The sequence below is a fragment of the Zingiber officinale genome, chromosome 2A (genome assembly GCF_018446385.1).
Source record: "Zingiber officinale cultivar Zhangliang chromosome 2A, Zo_v1.1, whole genome shotgun sequence".
Taxonomy (NCBI): Eukaryota; Viridiplantae; Streptophyta; class Magnoliopsida; order Zingiberales; family Zingiberaceae; genus Zingiber; species Zingiber officinale.
In genome coordinates this window covers 81,065,215-81,086,439 of record NC_055988.1, presented here as the reverse complement: position 1 = coordinate 81,086,439, position 21,225 = coordinate 81,065,215, and the positions used below count along the sequence as shown (strand labels likewise).

Sequence of the window (21,225 nt, the reverse complement as noted above, 5' to 3'; positions counted from 1 at the left end):
GATCACAAGTTAGAGGATGAATTTATATTTTGTTTCAAATTTATGTAAGTTACCGATTAAATTATTCATTACAATGCAATTGTATTATATATACATTTAATTTATATCATAACTAATGTTATAGGCGAACGATTGTAGAATATCAAATGTGCAAAATGAAAGGCTAAAAAATCTTATCAAGACCTCTCTGTAAGATAACAATTTACTCAGGTTATTATGTTAATGCATCAGGACTTCTTCGTAATATAACAATCTATGACACCCATGGAAGAAAAAATAAAAAAACGATTGCTTACCCTTGAAAGAGGATAGATCTCGTCGGAGAGAAGAACCATTGGTGAATCTAGTGTTCTATGCCATCGTTTGGCTGTGACAACCTGCTTGATGCTTCGCTACAAAACCTGTGGTTGGTTAGTGGCGGAAGGGTGTTGCTTGTAACCAGATCACCCTCGCCCTTGTCCTCATTACAAGCCAAAGAATGTCGATGATGCTTCTACATCCTTCTACTTTCTTCTTGTGTGCATCTGAGCCTTCAGCCAAAAATAAATTATTGGGTCGTTGTCTTCACAAGATGACCCATGTTCACGCCGACGCCTGAAATCCGTCCATAGCTTTAGAAAAAATTGAAAAACAATATAAAGTAAAGAATGTCGACGATGCTTCTACATCCTTCTACTTTCTCCTTGTGCGTTTCTAGGCCTTCAGCCAAAAATAAATTATTGGGTCGATGTCTTCACGGCCAAAATCCGTTCATAGCTTTAGACAAAATTGAAAAAAATAATAATATATTATCAGAGCCAAGTTTTGATTATGGGACCTGTGGGTTATGGGCCCACCACGCTTCCGCTGCACCACTCTGATTTTACATTTTTTATTATTTGTATAATATTATATCTAGTGGTTTTTTGGAACTTATTTTTAAATAAAATAATCCATAATTTATCTGTAAATTAAATTAATTGAACCTAGAAAATAGATTAATTTTTTATTTCTTAAAATGTTTATGCATCCAAGTCCATGCAGAGCTCAGCGCATTTGGTCCAATCCATCCTCATGGGTACCTAGTATGTGGACTAGGTCACGCACGATACAACGCAAATATTACCGAATGATAGGGAGCATTGTCATTTAGATGGCTCCTTTGGGTAGTAAATGGGTAGCAACAAAGAAGGTTGCTTCAAGGTGTAGTATATGGGTAGTAACAAGGAAGAGAACACAAAGTAGGAGTGCAAGTCGGTATGGCAATGGAATCATGCTACATCAGGTTTAACATAAAGTGTAGATGTGACTTGTCGACTCTACCAACAAAAAACCTACAGGTCTTGCAGTGTATAACTCGGGATAGATTAAAAAGAAACATTTTTCATGAATATACAAATTAAGTATTTCAGATTTTTATAATATGAAATTTTAAAATCAAATAAAATATATACAAATTAATATGAAAACCTCCAAATGTAGAACAACATAATGGATTGGGGTACATTTGGAGGTTTTCTAGGAGATTTGTAGAACAACAAGCATGAACGGAATACCAACTGAAGCAGTAATACTATTCCTATTTGGTTTTTCTTTAAGAGATAAGCAAAACTTTGGGTCACTTCTTTACCAGTAAACAATATTATATCTTGGGTGCAGTGTGAGCAAGCATTCCTAGACAAATTCTACCCACCAAGCAAAACAACACACATGAAATCAGATTGCTAATTTTAAACAGACTGATACAGAATCTCTCTCTGAAGTGTGGGATAGATTCAAAAGTATGCTCAGATCATGTCCACATCATGGATTGGGAAAATAGTTAGTGATCCGCACTTTCTACAATAGAATCAATTATTAGACTAAAGTGTTTCTAGACTCCGCATCTGGCGGAGCACTTATGAACAAAGGTTTAGATAAAACAGAAGATATAATAGACAGTGTGGTTCTTAATTACCATCAATGAGCATTAGAAAGAAGTGAAGCTATTTTTCTTAGAAATCCGATCAAAATACTCAAAAAATATGACCTTGATACTTTGAGTTTGATATCTGCGAAGGTTAATACTTTGTCTAAGAAGTTTGAGTGAATGGGTTCAAACTTGGTTAACTCAATTATGGGAGTTTGTGACTCCCGTGGAGGGACAAAATGAACTCAAGAAGTTTGCCTGCTTGGTTCTATTGCTGCACAACTAGCTTTGATTGAACAATGTGACGTAATTGGCAACTTCAATTCGAGACAAAATAATTCGTACTCCAACACTTACAATCCCGAGTGGAGAAATCATCCTAATTTCTCTTACAAGAATAATCAAGAGCAAGCTATCAACTAGGTCAACAAAAGAGCTATCAACTATGACAACAATAGAACTTCCAGCTTCGACAACAATAGAGTTATTAACCATCAAGGACTGAAAAGCTACTTGAGGAGATCTTAGCAAATCAACTTGAAATTAAAAATGACATCAAGCAATTAAGTCAGATGATGGAGAACTCTGAGCAACATATGAAGATGCTAGATAGCCAAGTAGCCTAGATAACTACATCATCCTTTAAAGTACTTGAGACATTTCTAAGAAAGCTTGACGCAAACCCAGCTTAGCATTGCAAAAAAGTTTAGCTCAGAAGTGGATGGACCTTGGAGGAACCTATAAGATAATTGCGCACGTGAGAGAGGGGTTAATCACATGGCTTTAAAGAAAAAAAATTGTCTTTTTCTTAATTTGAAAATGAGTACACAACAGAAATTAAATGCTCAAGTAAAGGAAAAGAAAAATAAAGAACATAAGTGATTTTACTTAGTTCGGAGCCTTCGGCAACTGCTACTCTAAGACCCACGTCCCTTGGACCTATCGATAGGCAATCATTATAAACCTCTTCCGGAACCACCAGAAGAGGGAATCGAGTATAATAAAATCAAAAAGGTAGGTGTAAAAGCCTACACTTTACTTAATGCAGTAATTAAATAATAACAACCCTTTTATTACCCAACACTTGAAGATTCTCAGATCGAGCTCAGTGTCGGATGGATTCTCTATAGTAGTAGGGCATAGTAGTGTTGCAGCACAGCAAGAGGATGAAGCTAGAGCAACCAGGAACTCGAAAGTTCACTTACAGAAGTCATGAATGAGTTGATTTGAAGCCTTGGTTGAGTAGCCATTTTAAAGAGGGTTGGAGGCACCTTCAACGCCACTGGAGGCACCTTCAACACCAAGCTTTATCCCAACAAAAGTGGCTCTTATCATCAACGAAGCCTTCTGGGTTACCCAGCCAAAGGAGCCTTCCAAGTTCTCCAAGGCGTCTTCCATCGGACAACTCAAAGAGCCTCCCTTTGCATGGAAGGCTCCTTGGGTACTATTCACCCAAGGTATTTTGTACTCCTTTCGCCCTGTAAAAATGTGTTAGTTCAACCAAATAAAGTATACCTTGTAAGACGAAGTTAGCACGATAACAATAAGCAGTATTAATTAGACCCTATCTTTCTGAGACCAAGATCTAGTCCCGGTCTTAATTTAGATTTCTAAAATAAACCTAAATTGGATCTCCACCTAAAGTCGCCAAATGGGACTTGTCCTCACTAGAAAACTCTGTTGAGGATCGGTGACTGGCTAGAAAGGGGGGTTCAATAGCTTAGTCACCCCAAATCGTTTGCCTTCTTACAATGTTAGTGCATAGCGGAATAGAAATAATAAAAACAAAGTAAGAGAGAAAGCAAATGCTAATAAGATTATGTAACCTGGTTTAGAGATTGTTTACTCCTACTCCACGGCTTATCCTTGAGGTGGACGATCCCTCAATCTGTCGGTGGATTAGTCCCTAGAAATCTCCAGCCAATGCTTTCTCATTCTCGACAGAGCAAACCTCTCACAAAGCTCTTTTCCTTTTTACAAGATGAAAACTTAGATTAGGAGGAAGAGAATTGGTTTGAAAGCTTGAGGGAATGATTTAGGAGAATTCTAGCAAGAATCAAAAACCTCCTTCATCCCTCAAAGCCATCTTTAAATAGAGTAGAATGAGTTGATCACTTATTAACTCATTTCACATGCACCAGTCGACTAGCACACTCATCAGTCGACTGGTGCTACCATTGGATGTAGCTAACAACTATTTTGCAGAATCAGGGATTCTGCCAATGGTCACCAATGATCACTTACCAGTTGATCGGTAAAGATTCTAGTCGACTGGTCGTTATTGGCTGAGCGAATAGAATGCCTCTAATTGCTCCAAGCCGACTGCTCAGTCGACTGGACCAGTCGACTGACACTTCCATCAGTCGATTGATCCCAGTTACACACTCACTCATCCTCTCCGAAGTTGCCTTTGAATCCCTTCTTACTCGGCCTTCTTCCCTCAGATGCACTCGAGCTTGTGACTCCTCTCCATATATCCTTTGCATTGCCTTGAAGTCCGCTTCTCTTAGCTCCACTCCATTGCTCCTTGTCCGACGATTCCTCAGATGCACCGTCCTTCACCGATCTCAAGGACTCGAGCCATAGGATGAGCTTTTCCCGAACTTGGCCGCACCAAGTTAACCATCAAGTCTTGCATGACTCAAACACATATCACACCAATATGAAACCTAACTTAAACTATTTGACATACACATCAAAACTATGATCGTACCCAATCAAACCTAGGTCAATTACACCGACAATCTCTCCCTTTTTGATGTGTGGCAATATGTTTAAGTTAGGCATAAATAATAACTTGAAAATCTACAAGCATAGCATAAACATGAAGCATAAGACCCAGCTCCCCCTTAACATGCTCTATCACTTAATTTTCAAATTTTGCACAAAATAAGTTTCTAACTTAATCTTTCTCATTTCTCCCATTTTGACATCATCAAAAAGATTATACCAAACAATCATGCATACTATGACACCAAATATGGACTTAAATTAAACCAAATCAACTCCTAAATTTGCAACTAGAATGCTAGAAAAACACAGTCACCAGTCGACTGCCATCTGATGTAGCCGATTGACATAAAACAGCTTAAATTTTAGCTTTCTGAAGCCAACTTCAGAAATGCATAGAAAAATCTATAAAATTTAAAAATCATGAAATTTTGAAAACAAAGTTCCTTTAATGTCCTTTAATAAGGAAAAATATATTTTTATGAAAATTCAAAACATTTTTAAAGTTTTAACAAAAACTAAAAAACTTTGAGAATCACTCAAGTTTATATTAATTTTAAACCTAGTTTTAAATTCATATGTTCCCAAATAACTATACAACAGAAAATAAAACATAGAATGGTTTTCAAAATATTAAAAATATCCAACTATGATATATGGTAAGAACCATCAGTCAGTTCTTCCATATGCTAATTTACAGCCTCTAGAACTTCTTGTTTCTCAAGAACATATTATATCTTGAGGTGTCAGATTTTGTAGTAATCCCATATAATTTCTAACCCTTATTGAATTCAACTATGATGTTCTTAGTTGCCATAATATATAATCAATAAATACATTATTTATTATTTCAATGTAATTTACATACATATAATTAATTATTGACTCAGTGTAAATTAGAATTGATTTACAAAATCAAATGGTAACTATATTTCCACTCATGATTTGTATTTTCTCATCCAATCAACATTGATCAGTTATATTACACATATCCCATCAAATGACCTAATCATTAAATGAACTTATCATGCAATGAATGTATCATTAATGAACTAATCATTATATTAAGACTATTAACACAACATACTTTTTTTAAGTTCGTTAATGCATAACATAACTTTTCATTAAAATAATACTATTTGTACATAACAACATTTTCTATTATATGATTTTATTAATATGAGCTTAACACTATCCACGCATAGTAATAGTAATAACAACTGAACTATACTTTGTAAGATAAGCTAGTAGCACTTCCACCAGGAAAAATACTAGTATAGTGAGCAATGCTATCCCATTCATCCTGGACTCGATGAAGGCAGGATCAACCTCAGCATCATCCATTTGATCCATATTTAGATCCATTTTTGGATATTCCACACACTCTTCAGGATCCTCATCTGATTCTGCGAGATCCATTTCTTCGGGATCTGGATCCTCTTTTGATTCTTCAGGATCCCCAGCTAATTGAAGCAATTCCCTACATATCTCTAAATATGAGATGTGCCCTTCCGAGCGATCCATGACGAACACCTTGCGAATGCCTTGCTCTGCTAGCAATTGCAAGCAGATCTAAGTGATCACTGGAAAGTTCACAGGTCACCAGCCCTAGTGTTGGCACTTGCATCAATCCCGGCGATGGAGAGGCAATGACTCGTGTTTTTTTTCAGCACGACGGAATCATATGAGAATAATGAAATAAGTCTTGTAACGATAGATTAGGTATATGGCGTTCAAAATTCAACTGCTAGGAGAATTTTCTTTCTAATGGGTAGTGGATCTGAGAACGTTAACAGTCAAGATGAGTTTCTATGTGTATTTCCTTAATTTACCTAGTGGCCGATGAGAAACTTTCGTAGGTCCGGACCGATTACCCTAGCATTAGTCAAACCAAATACTTGAATACTAGGTGCCAACTAAAAATATATTCAGTTTTTAAAACCAATTAATTTTAGAGGTGATCGGTTCGATCCTAAAATTTTTTTTTCTCATCACTAGAATAAATCAGGAAACGCTCAAAGGTCCATCCAAACAGCCAACATTCTTAAATTTAGAAGGTCTAACTACTACATTATATTCTCGGTCTAAGACAATCTATTTCACTATCATCGAGCTAAAATATATTTAATTTTTAAATATCATATTATGGTTGAAATACTTAATTAGTATATTCATGAAAATATATCCGCTTGTTTCTTGTTCATCTAATAAAAAGGAAGGGGAAGGGGAAGGGGAAGGGGAAGGGGAAGAGGGGGCACCTCCTTAGCTCCAACACTATTTCACTTCGTACTTGAAGATCTCGAGCTAAAATATATTTGATTTTAAAATTTCATATTAAAAAATCTGAAATACTTAATTTGTATATTCATGAAAAATGTTTTTTTTAATCTATCCCGAGTTATACACTGCAAGACCTGTAGGTTTTTTGTTGGTAGAGTCGACAAGTCACATCTACACTTTATGTTAAACCTGATGTAGCATGATTCCATGGCGATCACCGACTTGCACTCCTACTTTGTGTTCTCTTCCTTATTACTACCCATATACTACACCTTGAAGCAACCTTCTTTGTTGCTACCCATTTACTACCCAAAGGAGCCATCTAAATGACAATGCTCCCTATCATTCGGTAATATTTGCGTTGTATCGTGCGTGACCTAGTCCACATACTAGGTACCCATGAGGATGGATTGGACCAAATGCGCTGAGCTCTGCATGGACTTGGATGCATAAACATTTTAAGAAATAAAAAATTAATCTATTTTCTAGGTTCAATTAATTTAATTTACAGATAAATTATGGATTATTTTATTTAAAAATAAGTTCCAAAAAACCACTAGATATAATATTATACAAATAATAAAAAATGTAAAATCAGAGTAGCGCAGCGGAAGTGTGGTGGGCCCATAACCCACAGTGTAACGACCCAATTTTCCCTATTTCAAGTTCTAAAAATTCATAAAAATATTTGGAAATATTTTTAAAATATTCTAGAGATTTTTAGGAATTTTTAGAGTATTTTTACGTAATTTTTGGAGGTCGTTTAGTAGGGTTACAAAAAGAAAGAAGTTTTAAAAAAAAAGTTATAGAAGCTAGGTTTAGCTCCTCGGACCCAAGCAAAACCGTCCCAACCAGAGCTACACGATTTTTGTTAACCATATATGGTGAGAATTAAATTTATAGCATAGTTAATGATTAGTGAATTAATTGGAAAAAATGCGCGGCGGAGGGATTGAAGCCGAGACCTCTTGTTTCGGTTAAAAACCGATTAACCAGCTGTGCCAGCGAGCTTTTGTTAATTAAGGAAAGAACGGATTATATTTAAGGTATAGTTTTGATTAAACCCGAATATAAGAAAGAGGATTAGGTTTTGGATTTTCAGAAAATCAACAATTTCTCTCAAAATTCTTCTTCTCAAGCGACGGCGCCGATTCCTGCTCGGGCGAAACCGCAGCACCTCCTAGGGCTCTCTCTTCGGCGCCGGCGAAGGGCTTTTTCCGGCGGGTCCTCAACCGTGTGCGACCACCATCCCCGAGGAGGATCGGTGGGTGCAAGAAGAAGCCGAAGATCAAGCTCCTCCGAACCCTAGAATTCTTCCTGTCGGCTGTGAGTTCAAGGAACCGAAGTGAGTTGCTTCTCACCTGCAGTAGGAGTCGTTTCGCGACTTGGTTTTGGTTTTGAATTGGGTTTATGCTCGGTGGATTTTTGATTCTCCTCAAGGTTTCTTTGCGAGCTCTCTGATCGTTCTCTGTTTGCAAAAATGCCTAGCCGAGTTGTTAGATGAATGTATAAGTTGCGTGCTAGATTCTACAGCCTTATAGTTAACATTGATCTAATCTATGAAGAGGTTTTGCTCTCCTGTTGAATTGTTGTAGGAATTGGTTAGTTAGTCATTCATAAATTAAGATTGGATGTTAGATGAAATTGGGTTATGTTATAAGTTGTTCTGTTGCTGTACACGAAATAACAGATAAATGCTATAGCCATACCATGCAAAACATCATGTAAAGAGCCTATAGTTGCAAACTCATAGGCCTACGGACACATATTTCCTTCCACACAGTATCCTAGAATCTCAACAAAATTTTCATGCTTTAATCTGGAAATCATTTAAGCCATCTTCAGAAGCATCAAGTTTTTCACAGCAACATGCTTTTCATTGTCTAGAATTGCAAAGTACATCCTTCCATATGACCCTATCCCAGCAGGTTTTAGCTTGAGTTGGAGCTTGCTGTGCAGGTTCGGTGGTGTTACTAATCCTTAACATGCTGCTAGACTTAGTATTATAAATTCTTAACATGCTGCTAGACTTAGTGTTATTAATCCTTATCATGTTGCTAGACTTTGTGATATTAATTCTTTGACACAGATTTAAATTCCTTCTTAGTGTAGTGTTAGTTTCTTGGTTTTCTTGAATAACATGAACAACCTTAGGTTCGGTTTCTATTAGCTGAACACAGTAGCTTCCATTTGCTATTAGATATGCATAAGCAGATTTTCTAGCTTTCACTTGTTATTAGTTGGGCACGAACAGCCCTTAATCCAAGTACTTAGGGTGAGCTTTCTTGATATATATTAAGCGTGATCAAGTCTATTTAATACCATTGCAAACTTAGTTTCTTTGTTATTCTATAAGCATGAGCAATTTTCCATTTGCTAATAATTAAGCATGATCAGTTTCCTTTGCCATTAGATGTGCACGGTGATACTTTCTAGTCTCTTTTGCTATTTGAATATCTTGAGCATGCAATTATTAGTTTCTTTGCTTTTACCTAAGCATGAGTTTCTGTCTTTAAGAACTATAAGCAAGAAAGACTAAGGTCTAGACTTGATTTCAATTCCAGAAGATTGAATATCAAAAGCGCACACAAGGTGTTTGCTTAAATGGAAAGTAAGGGCAAGTATAAAGAAGTTATAGTTAAAAAGAAAGTATTTTACTTTTTAATGGCATGTACCGGACACGAGGTCCAAGACACAAGGTCCATTGGGTGGGCTCCTAGATCGCCCCTAGGCACAAGATCGCCTAGAAGTACCTTAGTAGTTTCGGGATTAGCTACCTCGACTCTTACTAAGGATGCGCGCAAATTGGTACAATGCCGGGCCCAAAAGAAGTTTATTATTATTTTGAAGTATTAAAGTATAAGTTTTGAAACAAATGAAACAAGCTTCAAATATGTTTAGAATTAGAAAGTTTAGTTTCTTGTTGTTTGAAGCATTCAGTAGTAGTTTTATTTTTTTCTTGCTATTAGATTATTATTCAGCATGTTTAGTTTTATTTGCTTTCAGCATGCTGTTATAGGTTTATTCTTATGAGCATGTTTAGCTTTACATGTTTAGTAGTTTTACATGTTTAGTAGCTTTACATGTTTGGTATGCTTCTTTTATAGTTTTATTTTTATGAGCATGATTAGCTATACATGTTTAGTATTTCAGTTAGCATGATTCCTTTGCTATATATGAGTATGAGTAGTTTTATATGTTAGCATTCAGTTTTAGTATGTTTTTATTTATATACATGCATATCGAGTTTTTGTGAGTAGATAGCGCTCACTAAGCTTTATGCTTATAGACTGCATTTCCTCCTACTGCAGATAAAGGGAAAGAAAAGATATAGTGAAGGAAGGCGACAAGGAGATGCAAGAGGAGTGTGTGATGTGTGGACTATGGAGGTCCTTGGGACTTAGCTAAGGAATTCATTTAGTTTAAGAATGTGATTAGTTTGATTTCTTATTAAGTTGATAAGGAAAGGATGTAGCAAGAAGTTATGTTTTCGGTTTTTCATTATCCGCATGATTTGAATTATTAAACTGCGTGGTTGATTGAAATATATTTCCAGCCGCCTGTGGTTGAGTATATTATGCTTGTATTATGGAAAATGGTCACCGGTACAAGGGAGACTCTGCCGAAATTTTTCGGTAGGGTTTTCCTAGAGATTTTTAATAAACCGGTTAAGTAGAGTTAGTAGATAAGTAACGGTCACTCTTAGAGAGTAGTAGTAGTAGTAAGAAGGGTGGGTCGTTACACACAGGTCCCAAGATCGAAACTTGGCTCTGATAATATATTATATTTTTTTCAATTTTGTCTAAAGCTATGAACGGATTTTGGCCGTGAAGACATCGACCCAATAATTTATTTTTGGCTGAAGGCCTAGAAACGCACAAGGAGAAAGTAGAAGGATGTAGAAGCGTTGTCGACATTCTTTACTTTATATTGTTTTTCAATTTTTTCTAAAGCTATGGACGGATTTCAGGCGTCGGCGTGAACATGGGTCATCTTGTGAAGACAACGACCCAATAATTTATTTTTGGCTGAAGGCTCAGATGCACAAAAGAAGAAAGTAGAAGGATGTAGAAGCATCATCGACATTCTTTGGCTTGTAATGAGGACAAGGGCGAGGGCGATCTGGTTACAAGCAACACCCTTCCGCCACTAACCAACCACAGGTTTTGTAGCGAAGCATCAAGCAGGTTGTCACAGCCAAACGGTGCCATAGAACACTAGATTCACCAATGGTTCTTCTCTCCCACAAGATCTATCCTCTTTCAAGGGTAAGCAATCGTTTAGTTATTTTTTCTTCCATAGGTGCCATAGATTGTTATATTACGAAGAAGTCCTGATGCATTAACATAATAACTGGCCTGAGTAAATTGTTATCTTACAGAGAGGTCTTGATAAGATTTTTTAGCCTTTCATTTTGCACATTTGATTTTCTATAATCGTTCGCCTATAACATTAGTTATGATATAAATTAAATGTATATATAATACAATTGCATTGTAATAAATAATTTAATCGGTAACTTACATAAATTTGAAACAAAATATAAATTCATCCTCTAACTTGTGATCTACCTCACTTGCACTTATTGATAGATTTTGTAGGTGTAATTGTTGTCCATACAAGCTGTCAAATAAGGTAATTTGAAGACATATTAGACAACATATTAAATATACAGAAAGCTATGTATGTATATATTTACTTGAACTATTACCTTATGGATGATTTAACCTCTTCAATAGCTTACCGAGTGTTTAGGAATTGACAAGTCTGAAGAACCGGACACCAGGCTGAATCTGGCTAGGTCCGCAGGATCGGATAGCCGGTGTGAAGTCTAAATAGGTCAACGGGCCGATCAAATATTTGTCAAAAAGTTCGCTTGGATCCGCGAGACCGGACAACCGGTAGAAGTCTAGTTGGGTCTGTGAACCGGATAATTGACGTGAAGATCTAGTGGGCCAAAAGGATAGTCAACCGATTGCAAGCTGGTAAGTAAAGGTAAGTCACTAGAAGAGAGTGACTTTATGAGGGCGCGTCCCAGTTGAGGGACAATAGGCATCCGTCCAAGTTTGGTTCATTTTCGATCCCTAATCTGAGACCTTGACTAGTTCCTGGTCCTGGGAGGATAGAAGCTAATTACTACTACTTATTTTTCACTTTGCTAACTTTGTTTTGCAGGTTAGATGTTGTAGTTTTGGACTAGCACAATTTGCAGAGTAAAAGGAGCAAAAAGCCTTCGGATGAACAATATCTAAAGGCACCTTAAAGCATTGGAAGGCGTTTACGCACTGTTCATGGAAGACACCTTCAATGGCTTGAAGGTGCCTTCTAGAGAATAAAAGGTGACAGATTCAGCGATACGCTTCAACAGACTCTGGGATCAGATTTGAACCATTGGAGGCACCATCAACACATATGGAAGGCCCCTTCCATGCCCTATATAAGGCAATCTCGACCAAGCTTCTTTCAACAAGTAATATACGAGCTACTGCGCGTCCATTTGAGGTTCCGACTGCTCCAACTTCCTGCTACGACTCTGCTCTGCCTGACGACTGCTCGAGGACTTCCGATCATGGCCGGCAGACTGACACCGACACAAGAGCACTCTCACATCGGTCCCTACTTGTTGGTAACAAAATTTTTTGTACTTAATTACTAAAAAAGGGAAGTGTAGCATGTTACACTTTGCCTAAAAAAGGGAAGTTAAACTGACGTATTTGCCAAATCTCTCCCAGAAAGTGAATTTAGTCATTTACGTCGACAGTTAGGGATGTGATTCATAGACTAGGCTTGCCACTTTCAAAACATTTTCCAAACAATTTGCTACTTCTAGGACAAATTTCTTACATTTCCGTAGACTTTCAAAATTGATTTTTGCATTAACCTAGGTCACATCCACATAAAACATGATCCTATAGATCTAGGACTTGAACATCTGACAAACACACTAGGTTTACTTTGATTGTGTATTTACCAACTTAGAACAACGTGAGATGTGTAGGCCCTTTACCTGGACTTAAGATTCTGATATTTGTGCATCAACACAAGTTTAGGTGAGAAATACCAAATTACAATGATCAGGTTAAGTAATCCATCTTAGTTAAATACTAACTAGACACATATACTTAACTTGACTAACCAAGTGAATACTGCTGTCCTCTAATAGCTAGTTAGTAACTACTAGTTAGACATGTAAGGGCAATTTCTAGATGATTATATTTTTTTCAAATAATATCAGGTCCAAGGGGAGGATATTTGAAGAATAATTTCAACTACAAACCTATTTTTAAAACCTACCTCGCTTGCCTAAAAGTATCTTAAAGACCTTTCTATGTTAAGAATTTCTTGTATTTTAAAAATATTTCTAAATTCTTGTTTAAAATATTTTGAAACTACTTATGAAACTCTTATGAAAGTATATTTTTCAATAATAACTTAGAAAGATCTGAAAGGTTAGTATATTCAAATTTTCAAATTTTCCATCCAAAATATATGTTTTGAAATCTAACTTGAAAGGTATTTTGAAAAATAAAATACAAATGTTCTTAACACTATTTTAAACATACTTTGAAAGATGTCTTTGATAACACTTAAATAACTATTTTAGCATATTTAATATCCTGGACCTTAAAATTACTTTTGTAAAAGCTAACTTTCAAAATCTAGTATACTCCACTACAAGAAAAAAACCTAACAACAACGGTTTTTCACCGTTGTCGTAGCCCATTTAAAACTGTTGTTAAATGCCATGTTGTTAAAGGGGGTGCCCAAAGATAACAGTTTTTAACCGTTGTCTTTGAAGGCAAAGACAATATTTTTACAACGGTGAAAAACTGTTGTCTTTTCCTTCAAAGACAACGGTGAAACTATCTACCTTTAATAATAGGGTCTTCAACAACAGTTTTAAACTATCTACGACAATGGTGAAATACCGTTGTCTTTTTTAGATAAAAAATAAAAAAAATTAATACACAATTTTCCAATATTATAAATCATTCAAAATACTAAATTTCAAAATAAAATTTAATATACAATTTTCTAACATTCAAAAATAATATCTATAACATTCTGAAGAAATTTCATAAGCAACCAACAATATGATAACACTATTAAAACAAAGGTAGAACAATGTAACACGAGATTTTCTACTTAGATGTCGGTGAAGAGGAGGGATTGCAGCTCCTAGTGCTCCTTAATTTGTTAAAGTCTTTTCATTTTTTTAGCTTGTCAGCATTCTTCCCAATACTCTTGAGGACACCTATTTGAATAAAGATATATATTACAAATTAGAAACTAAACTGTACACGTGATTCTAATTGCATTGCATAAATGTTACATAACCATAAAAATCATTTGATATAGTCATCTAACAGAAGTGCAAAAAGCGTTATCTATGTAACATAAATGGTAACCTCTTGAAACAATATGGTGGCTCTTAAATTTCTTATTAAGCACAATTTTCATTCTATGTCACTGCATACAAAGCTTCTATTATAAACCATGCAAACATTATTTTTCCCAGTGATCAAGCAACATTAATTCTAAAAGGTACAATCTAATGCAAGCGTTCCCACACACTCCATATGATGCTAAGGAGTAAGTCATACATTAAATTCTAAAAGGGGCAATTAAAGGAAAGAATGTCTTAAATAAAAATAAATCTAGAAAGTTACCATAGGCTTTGGATTAATACTTTAAGTTTACATTGATCATGAGCTAAATCAAAAAAAGAGAAGTGGAGTGGCATGTTATATCAGTTGACTTTCTAATCTTTAATTTAAGTTTCACCATTTAAAGAAACAAGTCTATTTCTTACTCTTGGAATCTCAAGATCTATTACATCATCAAGCTGATGCATAGGATACCAATTTCGATGTTAACAGCTTATAAAGTATATTCCTCATTAAATTTGTGTCCTCACCTTAAGAAAATCTGGGATATACTATTTTAAAGTCATGAACACGTTAAGGTTTTCACCAACTATAGTAGAAATGGCTGCAGTAATTACCTAAAACAACATAAATCGTTAGTAGTGATCCTAATTAATGAAACAAAACAAATATGAAATTAAACCTAAGGAACAAAAGAGCAAAGCAAGTATTATCTAATCCTAATTAATGAAAAACATCCTATCTATCCATTAGTAGTGATCTCATAGCGCATTTTCACTCTACACTACGATTTCACCATTAACGGAACCAAACTAAGGAATGAAAGAGCAAAGCATTAAATGAACCTAACCTAAGAAATGAAAGACGATGCAAATAAGAAAACCTAGTCTAACTTAAGCTATGATTGCAAGGAAATTAAAGACAACATAAAGTAAGCAACTAAAGAAATTAAGCATAGAGCGTAATCTAGAGCATTAAAGAAATCTAATCCTAATTGCATACAATAAAAGGACAACTATCACTAACATTTAACCAAACAAAGCATTGAAAGAAATTAAGGAAATAAAAATCAGTTAACAAATGTGTATCTTGAAACTTTGTGAGCATGGAATCTCTTGATGCATTCACTTTTGTTGCAAAGTTAGTTTTGTAACCAAAGGCTGTTTAAGCTTGAACGAAAATAGATGGTTGGTTTATGCACTCATTTTCAATGAAGCTTGAACGAAAATAGATGGTTGGTTTATCCAACCCGCATTCACCTCTTCCCGATCGGCTTCCTGTGCCAACAACATACATCTAATTACCAAGGCTCACTAGATTCTTAATAAATTCAACATGAAATGTTCATAAGCTCATTTAGAATGAAATGCCAACTTGTCAGGCATGATTCATGTTGTAATCTAACAAGAATTACCTTCTCAGGCATGTACCTAAATACCAACTTCTTTTGTCCTGCTTCATAAATATTGCATTGAGACAAGATCTGGAGCCAGAGAAAAAGGTCAGTCAGGTATTTTGAGTAGAACACAGACAAACAAGCGCTGCTTGTATAGTTTAAATTAGAAAGGACCTGTGCTTCTACACTGGCACAGACAGCATATATGCTCCAGTTTCTTGTGTAATTGTTGTAAAGGTGAACTTTGCCAAATATAAGTCAAGGTTGTCTCTGTCTTGTTCCATCGAAGAAGCAATGGTGAATGGTAACGCAAATACATCTATCGGTAACATGACTCTTGTCTACTCCAATAAGAATTGTCTTGTCATGATTGGCGAAGCTGCATCTGTTCAAACATGGAAATGAGAAGCATACAACAATTCTTGCAGTGATCACCACTAACTTTTTTATGCTAATCTATTGCAAGAACAAACCATATTGACAAGATTTCTTGATAAGGTTGCAGATTTTGCTAAAGAAATTTCAGAAAAGATTGCTACATTATGTTGTGATGGCTAGTAAAAGAAGGAAAGCAACTGCAAATGTATCATAATATAGACCAAAAGAAACAGAAACTTCTACAAGGACAATTAATCTATAATCACACAAAAAATTAGTATATTACATCACCTTGAAACGGTGATATCAGTACTTTTGCGAGTGATATCAATTAGTCCATCATCATAATCTTGTAAGCTGCAGCGGTCTATCCAAATATGCCTCGACTTGGGCTTTATCTGAATACCATCGACATCATGCCCTCTGCCACCTTCAAATTCTAGACTAGTAGCCCAGCCAGCAACACCAATGACATAGCCAAGCATCTGGCAGGAAATATGGAGGTAAAACCATGCAAGGTCTGCGGACTTGAATGTCTTCAGATATCTGGCAAATATTTGACCCAGTGGAAACAAAACACCCCAACTAACAACACAGAGAATTCCATGGGTCTGCAAAGTATGGAAATCACAATCAAATCGATGATCAAAGGTTTATAAACAACTAAAAATTAAGATTGTGAAAGACCTATTTTCTATCATTGATCATCGATTTGATTGTGATGACCTGTTTTCTTCCTACTGGGGTTTATAAACAACTGACAATCAAATCGATGCTTTGTTCGGAATCTGATGAAGGAGCTTCACACAAAACGTCTAGCTCCTGAACTCCTAGAATCGATGAACAACAACCAAATATCGGCTGTGCTTGCTTCAACAACGGTGATGATGAACGAATCTTCCACCAAGGAACCCCCTCGGATGGAAGATGAACGGAAGTAATAGAGGTGCTGGAATGAACCGCTGCTAACCTCTGCCTGTACCGCCTGAACCCCAGTAGGAAGAAGTGAAGAAGACCGCTATAAGGTGAAGGATCTTGTCGGAGAACCCCTCCGACAAGGTGGATGCTCGTTGCTGCTGTCGTCGCTCGCTATTACCGCCAAGAGATGTTTGTTGCTGCCGTCACCGATTGGAATCCAGAAGAGGAAGATTGGGCAGTGGATGGCCGGCCGGCGGCGGTGTGTGGGCAGAGGTTGCCACCGGCCGTTGGTGAAGGAGAAGAAGTGGAAGGGCGGTGGCGTCGTGAGCCCTAGCTCGAGGAGAAGCCGCGCGAGATCAGAATCGGGGGTTCTGGTACTGTGCCGTGCGAAGAAATAAAGGAAAGGGAATGGTTTTCTCCTCCTTTAATCTGGGCCGTCCGATTTGATGAAGATGGATCCATTTGATCTAGCTGATGAAGAGATGAGTGGTGCGGATCTAGTTGCCTTCTTGCTTCGATCCAATGGTCCATGTAGCTTCAAATCTGGATGGAGGGTTGGATGGCTTAGATCTGAATGAAGGAGGAAGATTTCTCTTGATCTGGATCAATGGCTCATATTAATTCTGCTTGATCTCCATCATTTGACCTCCAAACAAAGTAAAATTTGGAGGAGGAGCGTCTTTCGCGGAGGAGTCGCAAAGGAGGAGTCAGAGATAGGTTTTTGTTCGTTTGAAGAGTCACAGAGAAGTGGGTGTAATGACCCGCCTTCTACTGGCTATGCTGTAAGGCTGGACCGTTACAATATGCTGTGCTAAACTATATCCATGACCATTACTAGTCTAGGTGCGGAAAGCTGTACCAATTAAAACTTTACTAAGCTAACACAAATTCTTGGTCCTACATGTGCTAAGGGATGCAATCTAAGGTATACATGGCATATCTTATATCCCCTATGGTCAAGGAGCTGAATTACAGGGTCTCTTGGTCGAAACCCAGCTTCCCAACCGATCCAGATTGAACTCAATCTATTGCAAGCTGTTGAATCGATCCATGGATCAATTCCGATGGCTACTGTGCTCGGGTTAATATTCTGGATCGATCGGCTGATCGATCCAGACTGGCCAATCGATCCAATGATCGATTCCAGAGCTCTCTGTTCGCGGGAGCGATTTCCTAATCGATCGAACGATCGATCCCCAAACTCTCTATTCGCAACAGAATGCGACTGGATCGATCGGCTGATCGATCTAGAAGCTTACTGTTCGCAGAACCAGGCTCCCAATCGAACCACTGATCGATTGAGGGCTCCCAATCGATCCACTGATCGATTGGGGTTTCTGATTTCGCAGCAAGGCTCTGATTTCAGCACTGTTTCGTGCCAAACTCACCTACATAAGTTCTAAAATAACTGGAGAACATTCTAATATCAAACAACTAGCATTCTAAACATGGTTACTAACAATCTACACAGATTTTCTATAATTCCATGCATTTAGATATTGAATAAGCAAAGAGTAACATGATAAGAAACACTAAGTTCTTAAATGTTCTAGTTCTTCCAAGGTCTTTATTCCAGGTTCCATCCACACACATCTTCATCATTGCATTGACCTCCAGCCTCCGCTAGTCCATCTTCCCTTTACCTTTATCTGCAGTATAAGGAAAAATAGTATCTGTAAGCTTGAGAGCTTAGTAAGAAACCATCTACCTCACAAAACATGCATACGATGCAATTTATGCTTTGAAAACATGCTATTCGAAATATATGTTGAACAGGTGAGGGCATGGCATAGTATCATACAACATGGAAACTAAAACTAATCATAGAACTATCACATGTATCAATAAAGAAAACTACACTGATACAACAAGCTGAGCTAAGCTAATGCTAGACAAATGCTGAAGCTATACTGAATTCACATAACTATCTTGTGAGAGTTTGCAAACTATAAATATATAATAGATGAAAATACTAAACACGCTGCTGATGGGCCCGGCAACTGTACTTGCTGTGCGCGCATCCCTAACTAAACCCGGGGTTGCAAATTCCGAATCTAGTAGGGTTTACTAGGTTAGCTGAACCTAGGGACGACTATGTGAGCCCAACCCAATGGATATCTAATCCAGTACAGTGCCACTGCTAAAATAAAATACTGATTATAGCTAAGTTCTTCTTATATTGCTATTTCTAGGTTATCTGAACATAGAGCTAGGTTATCTGAACCTAGAGGCGACTGTGGGAGCCCACCCATTGGACCGTAGTCCCATATAAGCTGTCCTAAAGCTAAACATACTGAATGAATGCTTCTATTGCATTTAGCTAAGCTAGTAAAATGCTTAAGTTGCATTTTAACCGTGCTAATAATTTAATCGAACACTTGGTATGCACTAATTCGCATCCTTTGTGCCGAAAATCTACATACTACTAAACTGAAGCATGAAATTCATACGGAAGCTACTTATACTGCAGGTGAGGGGTTTCTTACCTTCTTCTCTAATTTTCTTACGACTCTAATCGCTAGATTTCCGGAGGAGATGATCCTTTCGACGATCTTCTCGCGTCTACGTGTTCTTCTCGCGGAGAGAAGCGTCCTCGTGTCGAAGTCGTCGCCGGAAAGTATTTTTGAAGCCTTGGGACGGAACCCTAGCCTTTCCTTGGCTTTGGCGTGAAGAGAGGGTGCGGGAGAGAGAGGTTCGGCGGTGAGGGTTTGAGGGAAAAGTTTTCCTCGTTTGAGAAAAATAGCAATTCGTCACTTAAGTTCCCTATTTATATTAAGTGGGTAATTCGGCCCAACTCAAATATAAATATAATTGTTCCCCTTTCCTTTCAGCACGGCCCTGCTGGGTTCACTTGGTTACTAGAGTCCATTATAAGTCGTAGGACCCAATAGGTCTCGAGTTCGATTCCCGCTTAAGCTATTTTACGTTTCTATTTATTTTTGCTACTTCCACTACTCTAAAAATTCCATAAAAATATTCTAAAATTCCAGAAAAATCATAGAATATTTCTAAAATAATTTTGAGAATTTTCGGGCGTTACAGTGGGTTTTATGTTTTTTTTCATGAAGTTAAAAAAACTGTTGTGTTTTTAGGATTCAACAACATTCAATAGACAACAGTTTAATAAAACTGTTATATATTATCACATAAGCAATACTAAAAGACAATAGTTTTTTAAAACCATTATCTTTGACACACATTAGACAACAGTGTTTTGAAAAACTGTTGTTATTTAAAAAATATTATGGTGAACAACAACAGTTTTCAATAAAACTATTGTTAAATGGAAAAAAGACAACAATTTCTTGAAAAACTGTTGTCTATTAGGTGTGGTTAAATCCAGAAATTCTTGTAGTGCTCTTTCAAAATTTTCCTTGCAAAAATTTTGAAACTCCTTCAAAATATATGTTTTGAGGAATTAAATGTTTTTTCAAGTCTTTTATAGACTACTTTAAACACTTTCAGAAATGTTTACAAAAAGCTTGATACAATCTTTAGTCAAAGTTAACAATTTCTCTAAACTCCCTCCTGCAATGATCCAGAAAATATTTTAATTTTTTTTATTTCTTTACTTCGCAATTTTGTTAACATATGTTGACTCAATTTTTTACTCATGTTTTTTTTTTATGAATGTCAAAGGGAGAGGGGGAGGGTTTAAGTTAGAAAACAAATAAAATTTAGGATAACTTAACTCTAAAAATGATCAAGAGAACAAAAGTAATCATCTCATTTTTGTTGCTTCTCTTAAAATCATTTTTTTTGTCATATATTTTTTCCTAACTTAACCTTGATTGTCATTGCATCAAAAAGAGAGAAATTATTGGCACAGATTATACTAACGGTCTAACTCAAGTTTTGATGAATGACAAGGGAGTTAAGTTAGGTGCTTTGGGATCTAATTGCTTACCGAGTGTGCAGGAATTGACAAGTCTGAAGAACCGGACACTAGGTTGATAGGTCAACGGGCTAACTGAATATTTAGCAGGAAGTCCGGTTGGACCCCCGGGACCGGACATTCGGCAGAAGTCCAATTGGGTCTACGGACAGGACAACTGCATGAAAGACCTGGTGGATCAAAAGGCTAATCAACTGACTGCAAGCTGGTAAGTAAAAGTAAGTCACTGGAGGTTGATTAACTTTGTGAGAACACATCCCGGCTGAGGGACAATAGACGTCGGTCCATGTTAGGTCCATTTTGGATCCCTAATATGAGATCTTGACTAGTTCCTGGTCCTGGGAGAACAGGA

At 36.7% G+C, this 21,225-nt stretch overlaps 1 non-coding gene and 1 pseudogene across 1 annotated transcript; both read right to left on the bottom strand.

Moving 5' to 3' along the window:
- Positions 1-1,683: 1,683 nt before the first annotated feature.
- LOC122044556 lies at positions 1,684-1,791 on the bottom strand. The gene has a single exon (XR_006129592.1). It is a non-coding gene; the product is annotated as a small nucleolar RNA R71 (small nucleolar RNA).
- Positions 1,792-5,809: 4,018 nt separating this feature from the next.
- LOC122043731 lies at positions 5,810-16,545 on the bottom strand (annotated as a pseudogene).
- Between the last annotated feature and the right edge of the window lie 4,680 nt (positions 16,546-21,225).